This window comes from Lepidothrix coronata, unplaced genomic scaffold (genome assembly GCF_001604755.1).
Source record: "Lepidothrix coronata isolate B3197 unplaced genomic scaffold, Lepidothrix_coronata-1.0 Scaffold68, whole genome shotgun sequence".
NCBI classification, from domain to species: domain Eukaryota; kingdom Metazoa; phylum Chordata; class Aves; order Passeriformes; family Pipridae; genus Lepidothrix; species Lepidothrix coronata.
In genome coordinates, this window is record NW_016690248.1 from 1,090,455 (window position 1) to 1,099,592 (window position 9,138).

A 9,138-nucleotide genomic window follows, 5' to 3' on the forward strand; every position below is an offset into this window, starting at 1 on the left:
GGCAGATGAACCTCAGGATTAAAGGGTGGGCTCAGTTCAGCGCACACTGGGTCTCACCTAAAAAATCCACTGCGCAGGCTCGAAGGGTTAATGACCTTTCCCAAATCTTCGCTCGCGAAGACTGGCCATTATTATTGTAATATTTATTTGTACAGTCATTGTAATATATTTCCCTTTCCCCCATATTGAGTCTCATGTGTTGTCTGGAAAACCCATCTCACGCTGGGTCAAGATGTGGGAGGGGGGCTTGGGCTCGAGAATTGGATTTTTGGGGCTCTCAAACCATTACAGTTGAGCTAAATCCTCAAATACACACTGGCATACACACATTCATGATGTTCCTTCATAAAAAATAGAAAAGTACTTGAAAAGTAACAAATTTAATGTTTTTTGAGCAGCAGAAAATGATATTTGGAAATAAATGAATATTTAGTTTCTCCATCCTGCACTCCTCTGAGGGGCTTAGTGCCCTCCTTTCACACTCCTCAAGTGGAAATGGGAGGATTCATGGAATATCCTGACTTGGAAGGGACCCAAAAGGATCATCAAAGTCCAACTCATTGTCCTGCACAGGACAAACCCAAGCATCACACCATGTACATGAGAGTGTTGTCCAAATGCTTCTTGAACTCTGTCAGGCTTAGTGCGGTGACCACTTCCCCTAGGGAGCCTGTTCCAGTGCCCAAGTATCCTCTGGGTGAAGAACCTTTTCCTAATATCCAACCAAAACCTCCCCTGACACAACTTCAGCCATTCCCTCAGGTTCTGTCACTGGTCACCACAGAGAAGAGTGACTGCCCCTCTTCTTCCCCTCATGAAGAAGTTGTAGACTGCAATGAGGTCTCCCCCCAGTCTCCTCTCCTTCAGGTTGAACAGACCAAGTGACCTGAGCTGCTCCTCCTAAGGCTTTCCCTCCAGACCCTTCACCATCTTCATAGCCCTCCTTTGGATTCTCTCTAATAGCTTCATATCTTTCTTATATTGTGGCATCCAAAACTACCACAATATTCAAGGTAAGGCTGCACCAGTACAGAGCAGAGCAGGGCAATCACCTCCCTCAACCAGCTGGCGATGCTTTGCCTGATGGCCCCCAGGACATGGTTGGCTCTCCTGGCTGCCAGGGCACTGCTGACTCATATTCAACTTGCCACTGACCAGGACTCTCAGGTCCTTTCTACCGCACTGCCTTCCAGCACCTCATTTCCCACTCTGTACGAACATCCAGGAATGCCCTGTCCCAGGTACAGAATCTGGCACTTGTCTTTGTTAAACTTCACATGATTGGTGATTGCCCAGCCCTCTAATTTATCAAGGTCTCTCTTCAGGACCTTCTGCCTTCGAGGGTGTCAACAGCTCCTCCCAATTTAGTATCATAGGCAAACTTACTTGGTATGCCTTTAGTTCCTGAGTCCAAATCATTTATGGAGATGTTGAAGAGCACAGGGCCCAAGATGGAGCCCTGTGGAACCCCACTAGTGACCAGTCACCAGCCTGATGTTACCTCATTTACTATAACCCTTTGTGCTGTCACGTTGCAGCCTGGCTTGGCATTTTGCAAAAGCAAGCCCCTAGGCCTCTCTCCTCCATGCCTTTTCTTTCACATCTTCACCCAAAGGGCTATCTATAATTTTTGTCACTTTCATTTCCAATATGTCACTATACATTATGAAATGTAAGCCACCGTCTGCCCATTTAATGGAGCACATCACTGTGGATAATTGCCCTGGAATATAAATCAGTTTACTGTTACCTGGTTACTGCACAAAATGGAGAGGATATGGCTCTAGTAGGTTGCAGATTTAATGTGTGGTGGTGAGTATCTATCAAACTCTCCTCATTTTAATAGCTGTGCTCAGAACAACAAACAGGTGTGGTGCATTCATCTTCATGCAAGGGAATATGTCCATCTGTATTTAGAACATCATGATGACGAGATGCATTCCCACAAGTAGGGTTTAAGTGGAAGTTGTCAATCACATACATTTTTCTTCCAGAGAAGCAGACCGTGGTCTTTCCTGGAGACCGCAGAGCAGAAGGCCTGCAGAGCAGGAGAGTGCATCACGCCAGCTCGGAGGAAGCTCGGCCTGGGTCACAAACCTCCTTTCCTAGCATGGGGGTCCAGATCCACCATTCTGAAGGAGCTCGTGGCAAACAGCCTCAGGAAACATGGTGTAGGCCCTCTTATCCCTGCATATCACGTCTAAATTGGAGGAGAACACTGCAGAAAGGAGCGAGATCCAAACCGAGCCCCAGCAGCAGCTATGAGGTGAGGGGCAGCTATGAGAAACAAGAGGTGAGGGCCTGAGGAGAGCATGAGGATGCAGCCTGGAGCAAGGGTGCTACATGCTCTGGTCAGAGCAAACCCAGGTGCTCTCATGGGACAACTGCTGTATAGGGGTGCTAAACCAAGCTGTTCAGAGAATCCCACTGTCAATTGGCCATGTGGCACATGGAACACATGGAGCTAAATCCATCTGTGCTCAGGAAGCAATGCAAGATCAGCATTGTGTTTGGTGTTGCTCACTGTCTGACAATGCTGGTGCCACTGTGGGTTTAAGCTGGTTGTCACTGATGGATCCAACATCCTTTAAATCAGGATCCTTTTTCTCTTACAGGCAGAGTTTCTCCCATACAGTTTGAGAAAAGCTCTGCCTTTGTACTGGAGGCATTACAACAATGACGCAGGTGTGCCTTGCTTTTGTCCACACAAAGTGCTTAACAGAGACACAGAGATACAAGCATTCAGTTTCCGCAGTAAAGGAAACTGAATGCACACATATGCACGTGCATACATGCACACACAAGGTCACAGAGATACTGGCACAAAAAGATACTGAACCTGTTAATGGACATGTCAAAAACTAAAACCTTTGTATTCAAAAAAGCTGGTGGTGTTTTAATGGCACTATTCAATACACTTACACTGCTATCCATGTAGAGACGTGTTTGCTGACAGAAACAAGGGCATTTCCAAGCAATAAATGGACTACATGTTGTTTGTTGCATGATTTAGCACAGAACTGTACAAGTCTTACACGAGTGACCAGCACCACCTGACGTGACCAACTTGTGTCTGAGTGCACAGTGAAAACATGAGGCTGACCCCTAACTGAGGACAGTGACCAAAACTCTTTCTGATTCTTGCAAGGTGTCACTTCTTCACCAGGTTGTTTATTCAACATGCCAAAGCTGTAAGACTGTCACTTCATATTGTGTTGCATTCCCAGATATGGTCCTCAGAGCCTGCCTGGGGGAGAAATCCCCATTGCTAAGGAAGTCCCAGGGAGAGGGTGAGGAGAAGAGACAGAACAAGGTTGTGAATGTAACTAGTTTTCCTTCATTTTTTGGGGGAGAATTCAAAGGCTATCTCACAATGAAACCTAATCTGTCCTGATCTCTGCATAGCAGTGTCCTGGACTGCTGATTTAATTAATGGGCATTAGACAGATTGAGGGATGGGTGTTCTAACCAGTACCTAATCAGATCTTTGATTATTTGCCAACATTTAAAAAATATGAAGTCCTATGTTCATAATGTATCATTACTTTTTATTATGAGCCTTTCTTTCATGTCATTGATCAATGATTGATTAGTGGAACTTTACCTTCAAGTGGGAAAATATTTTGCTTTACCCCACTCCCCTAAGTTTTCAAATTTCCCCCTTCTCTGACAACAAAATCACTCTGCAATAGTTCTGATATCACTGCCAACATGAAAGAATTCAGATACACTTTTCTGAATTATACTTAACAACTTGTTCAAGTAGCCTCTTGAGCCCACATAGGTATCTTTTACCTTATCTATTGGCACAGACGTTTTTCCTACAATTGTACCTAAAGTTTGTGCATATTCCATTCAGGTTGCCTTCCTCGAAATGCATAAAGTTAAAAGAAGAAACATTCTTGACAGCTTATTGTGTAAATCCTTCTGACACAGTTTCTACATTTGTGTAGGAGATGAGAACTGATCAGTGCGAAGTAGGTCAAGAACTCCTAAGAGACACAGTGACTGCCTTTGATTTTTCTACCTTGAAGTTCAAAGAGCATGAGTAAGTTCATTGAAAGAGGAAGAAATGAGTTATTTAAAGAATTAAGAATTCCACTTTACATGTAGTGTCCGGAGAACTTAAGAAAGAGCAGGTCATGAACAAGGTGGTGCATGCATGCACATGCACATGCCTGGATGTACTTTCCAAATATTGTTTTGAGACAACACTACCATTAATTGATGGTAAATTCTTCCTAGCATTGAAAACTGCTCTTTTAATAATGAGTTCAATGAGAATTTTCCTGCTATATGCTACACCTATACACTATGTTTCATATCAACCTGAGTAGAGCAACTTCTTCAAACAATTTACTTGAGCTGAGAATCACATGGACTAAAATTCAGAAAAGACAGCAGCTACCCTCTCCTTGTGAACTGAAGGTAAGTAGACTTTCAGCACGGAAACTATATGTTTATATAGAAGCTGCATCCAATAAGCCACTTGGTTTTAGGATAAGGCATTGGTATCCAGTCCTCTTTTGTTTGCAGTACCAACATTGCCTACATGGTTATGGTGTAGAGCAATAGAAATGTTAAAGAGAGTGGTGATACAGACTGGTGAGGATTTACAGGACTGGGACTTAGATCATCTGTGAGAGGACTATATCCATCAAGAAGAGTGACATTTTTCACTCTTCTTCTCTTCAAGGGACAGACTAATTGGGAGACTCACAGGGCATCGGTCTCAACTGCCACATAAGCGTTGCCTCATGTACGTGTGCCAAATCAGGTAACGAGGAAAGAGCTGCACTACTTCAAGGCCCTCCTGACCATGTTGTGGCTGTCTGTGATCCTGGTGAACTGGCATTTAGAAGAGACAAATCAGAGGAAGGTTAATGTGACAGATGGAGACAAATGTTGAGAAACGATGGAGATCTTATCCCAGAAACACTAGTGTGGTCAATTTAAAAGCTGTTACTTGGATAAATTCCCCTTTCAAGCAGTGAAAGATGTTCTGATTAAAGCTGTGTAGGTGGCTAAATTCTGTTCTGTATGGCTGTATCACTATTAGAGATATTCTCTTTGTTCCATACCACAGAGAGACAGCAAAAAAACCCTGTCTGCTGAACCAGAGGTAACGTGAGTAAAAATTGAGAGTAAATAGTTCCAATTTACCTTGGCTTCACTTTATATAATTTTGTTAAACACTGTGTATTACTGCCATATGAAAAGTGAGTTTTTCATACTCCACGCCACTGGAAAGGTGTGCTACAACATTACAATGTGCTCCTCCTCATGCATGTTTTCACTGGCCCACTCAGAAAATAGTTATAGGAGATGGTCTGTCCTTTCCTGTAGCTCAAAGTGGTGGTGTCTGTCTTTCAGTGAGTCCTGGCCCTGCCTCAGGGAATCTCTCTTGTCCTCCCACTTTGTGCTGTGAGCATCCATCCCCCACCAGGCAGGCGTGCTTGCTGTGTGTTGGGGTTGCTTTGCTTCCAGAAAACCTCACCTTTGAGCCATACTGGGACCTACTGGAGTACCCATCTCTCCCTGAGCCAGCACAGGGCAGGTGGGTTTTCCCTGGTGACCTGAGAGCACAAACCTGTCTCATGGCACCAGTGGCCCTAGCATTAACAGGCACCACTGTCAAACATACATAGACAAAGCTGTTTACGAACATAAAAGCACAGAACATTGGGAGGGTATTTGAAGAGGGATTTAAGCCATGCAATTGTTGAATAGTGATAGGAATTAAGAGCAATGTTGCAGTAACTGTGATTATCAGAGATAGTCGTAAGTAATCATTAATAGTGAAGTGATATTTCTTTCTTGACTGGCTGATGCAGTTGAGAAAAAAAAGAAGCCCAAATGAGCCCCTGGGAGCAGAAGCCCTTCTGGTTGCCAGGTTCTATTTCAGACCTTGATCACAGCCCAACAGCTAGTCTACTCTTTTCTAACTGGATCAGTGGATGTAAGAAAAGATATTACTTCTGCTAACAACCCTCATCCGGCTAAAGTGGAGAAATCAAATTTGCAGCTCTGGGATAGGCTGTTTGTGAATAGCTCTGATTTTTTTTCCTGCTGGGAAGTGACCTCATCCAACACGAAGTACATTGCTCTAGCTCGCTAACCTGTAAGTCTAATTGGTATTCTGTAAAAGTCCTCACAATGCCATTTAGTTAAAGCAAATGTCAGAAAACATGAAGTCCTGTCTTCTTTGTGAAAAATCCTCCAAAGGAAATTGCACGAACCGAAACTGCACAAATGCTACCTCTCAGCATAGGCTGCACATTCAAGCACTTAATCTGGACTTTTGAAAACAGGGCTGTGCAATACAAGCTTCAAGATGTTTACTTTCCTAAGTTTCTTTCTGGCCAAGAAGAATGACTTAATTCACAGGGTGGTCCAAGCTTTGTTTTGTGTTCCTAGAGCCCAGATGCCCATTTGGAGACTAATCTCATGAGCCATGTGGACACAGCACCTCCCCAAGCTGAGGGTTTGGCTGCACTTAAGCACGGTAGAAAGCATTAGGAACTGCTGGCCTTCATCCAGGGTGCTAACAGCTGCTCCCCATCACCTTCCATCCCACCACACAGTCACAGTAGAAGCACAGCTAAGCCAGATGGAATCAGCCCACGGGCTGGATTTGGCCTCCAGTTGGAACTGTCTGACTTCATAGCTTGGAGCTAATTAAGCTAATGATTGATTATTAGGTGGCACTTCTTTTCTAGAATGACATTAATAATATCTGTGAAAATTGTGGCAGTTTTACTCCGATGGCTGCTGGGTACCTTACCTAACTTTGGATTCCTGTAAGTTAGGCATTGCAGCCTGAAGTGGTCACTCAAAGCTCCCTGTATAGATGACAAAGGGAAATGGGCATCTCTGGAAGGTGAGTAGTCTGACCTCCCTTCACTTCTGTTTTTCCTAACAATTACAAAGGGAGTAAAAGTCTGGCTGGCTCAGACTTGAATACTTTTACCTTTAGATACCTAACTCAAGGCAGATGAATCTCCCACTCAGGAAGGCAGATTAACAAATCAATTAGAAACTTTCACTAGCCCCTTTCTCCAAAAAACTAGCCCCTAAGAAAGCTAATAAATAAGTAGGATCCTCACTCAAAAAAAAATCCCTCTGCCCTATATGTGCAAAAATAAAGATTGCAGTCTCTGGAGTATGGTGATTTTCTGGCCCGTTTCTGGGGCAGCCTATTTTCCTGTACTCAAGAGCCTTCCGTTTATAAGAAAGGGTAGCAAGCCTCCACTGGATTTTCCTTTTCCATCCCCTTTAAATAAGGAAAGCAGCACCTTCAGTGAGCATAGGGATCCCTATGGCCCACATCTCCCTCGGTTGTCCATCGCTTGCCGAGCATTTTTGCTGTGCACCCCAGCTGAGAAGCCTGCTCCTCCCAAGGCTTGTCATAGGGCCTCCGAAATCCAGCCCTGCCTCCCTCACCTGGGAGCTTCTTTCCAGAAATTTCAATGGAAAAACTGGAGAGAAACCTCGCTCACCTCAGTACTTCTATTTCTCCCTCCTTGACAAGAGAGCTTTCAGATGGTGGACAGGTATTGAATTTCTGTATGCCTGAGCCATACGTGGTGCAAAGGAAGGTTAATAGATTTTTACGGCCAGAGGGAGTATTCTGATCACCTCATCCGACCTCCAGCATCACACAGGCCAGAGGCAGGAGCTGTAATTACACCAAGTTTCCAGCAGAAATGAAAGAACACAGTCCGGACCTAATTGTCCTGCCAATCACATGATCCCGCGAGTCCCCACATTCTTTGACCCTCAGTAATTTCACTGAGGAGAGTTTATAATCACAACGTGTCTCAACATGCAGCTCGCGTCTTGTGCAAGACTGATGTCTGTGGCTTCAGAAGAAGAAGAGAAGAAATCCACATGTAGCTTCCTGTGAGTGGAGTTTTTAGTTTGCTTTTTATTTTTTCTGCACAGAAGGCTAAAAAAGCAAAAAGTAGGTGTAGCTTTCTCCTTCCCTGACAGCTCCTTGCAGCTGTGCTACGCTCTCTCCACTGGAGCGAGGCTGAAAGGTAGCGTCTCAACTCCTGTCTATCTGCAAGGCAATTAACAGAGGTTGTTGGCCCCTTGACCTCTTGTCTGATGATGCGTCTCCAAAAGCATTTCTATGCAGTTCCAGGCCACAAATACCCTCTAAGACAAACTCACAAGACCTACTTTTAAAAGTATCTAGAGGGTGAGGAAACAGTTACCAGGCAGACTTATTGCTGGATATTTTTCTTTTCAGATACATGAATAAAATGGCAGTCTGGTTTAAGGAAACTTGGACCAGAGAGTGTTTAGACACGACTGCAATTATTCCATGGATCTGGGCTCATGTAAGCTTCTGCATTAATGAGGGATCATCTCTATTTGCATCAGTTTGCCAGCAGCACGATCAGCAAGCAATTAAATTCTAACAAGCACAAGGCTTGCAAGAAGACTCTCCCTGCACACAAACAAAGGTTACTTGGGCTTGAAACTAACAAAACGGGGATGTAACTCTCCTTTTCTAACCCAGCCAGCCTCTAATAGATATGGATTTTTTCCAGTTAATACAGTGGTGTGTCCTTATCAATTGCTATGTCATCAAGTCCTATGGAATGTGTAAATTCTCCCTCTGCTGGAGTGTAATCCTATTTGGCAGAGCATTACGAGGGCTGTACCAAGGGTGATTGAGAGGTCGCAGCAGAGAAGCAAGAGGGAACACTTGCCAGCATGTTTTCAGCTGCAGGGGCCAACTTGGCAATCTTTTTATCGTCTCTTCCCATTTCCATCCTCTTACATTCCAGTTCAGTGTTCAGCCACCATCTAGAGCAGGTGTAACTCTCCTTTCTGGATTGCCCTGATAATACTCTCAGAACCACCTTTGGCAGTGCCAGGCTCCCTGAAGAAGGCAGTGGGCAAATCTGCCTTCCTCACTTGGAAGATCTGGAAAGAGGTGAGCTTTCCAGAGAGCAATACTGCTCCAAGTGCCTCTGGGTAAGTCAGTGGCTCAGAGCTGCCAAGTGAAGTTCAGTACTGAAACCTACAAACATCTCCTCTTTACATTCTGTTGTTTTTGTGCTACTTTCTAATGTTCTAATACTGATATGCTTTGTAAATCTTAGGAGACTATGATATTTAAAGTTT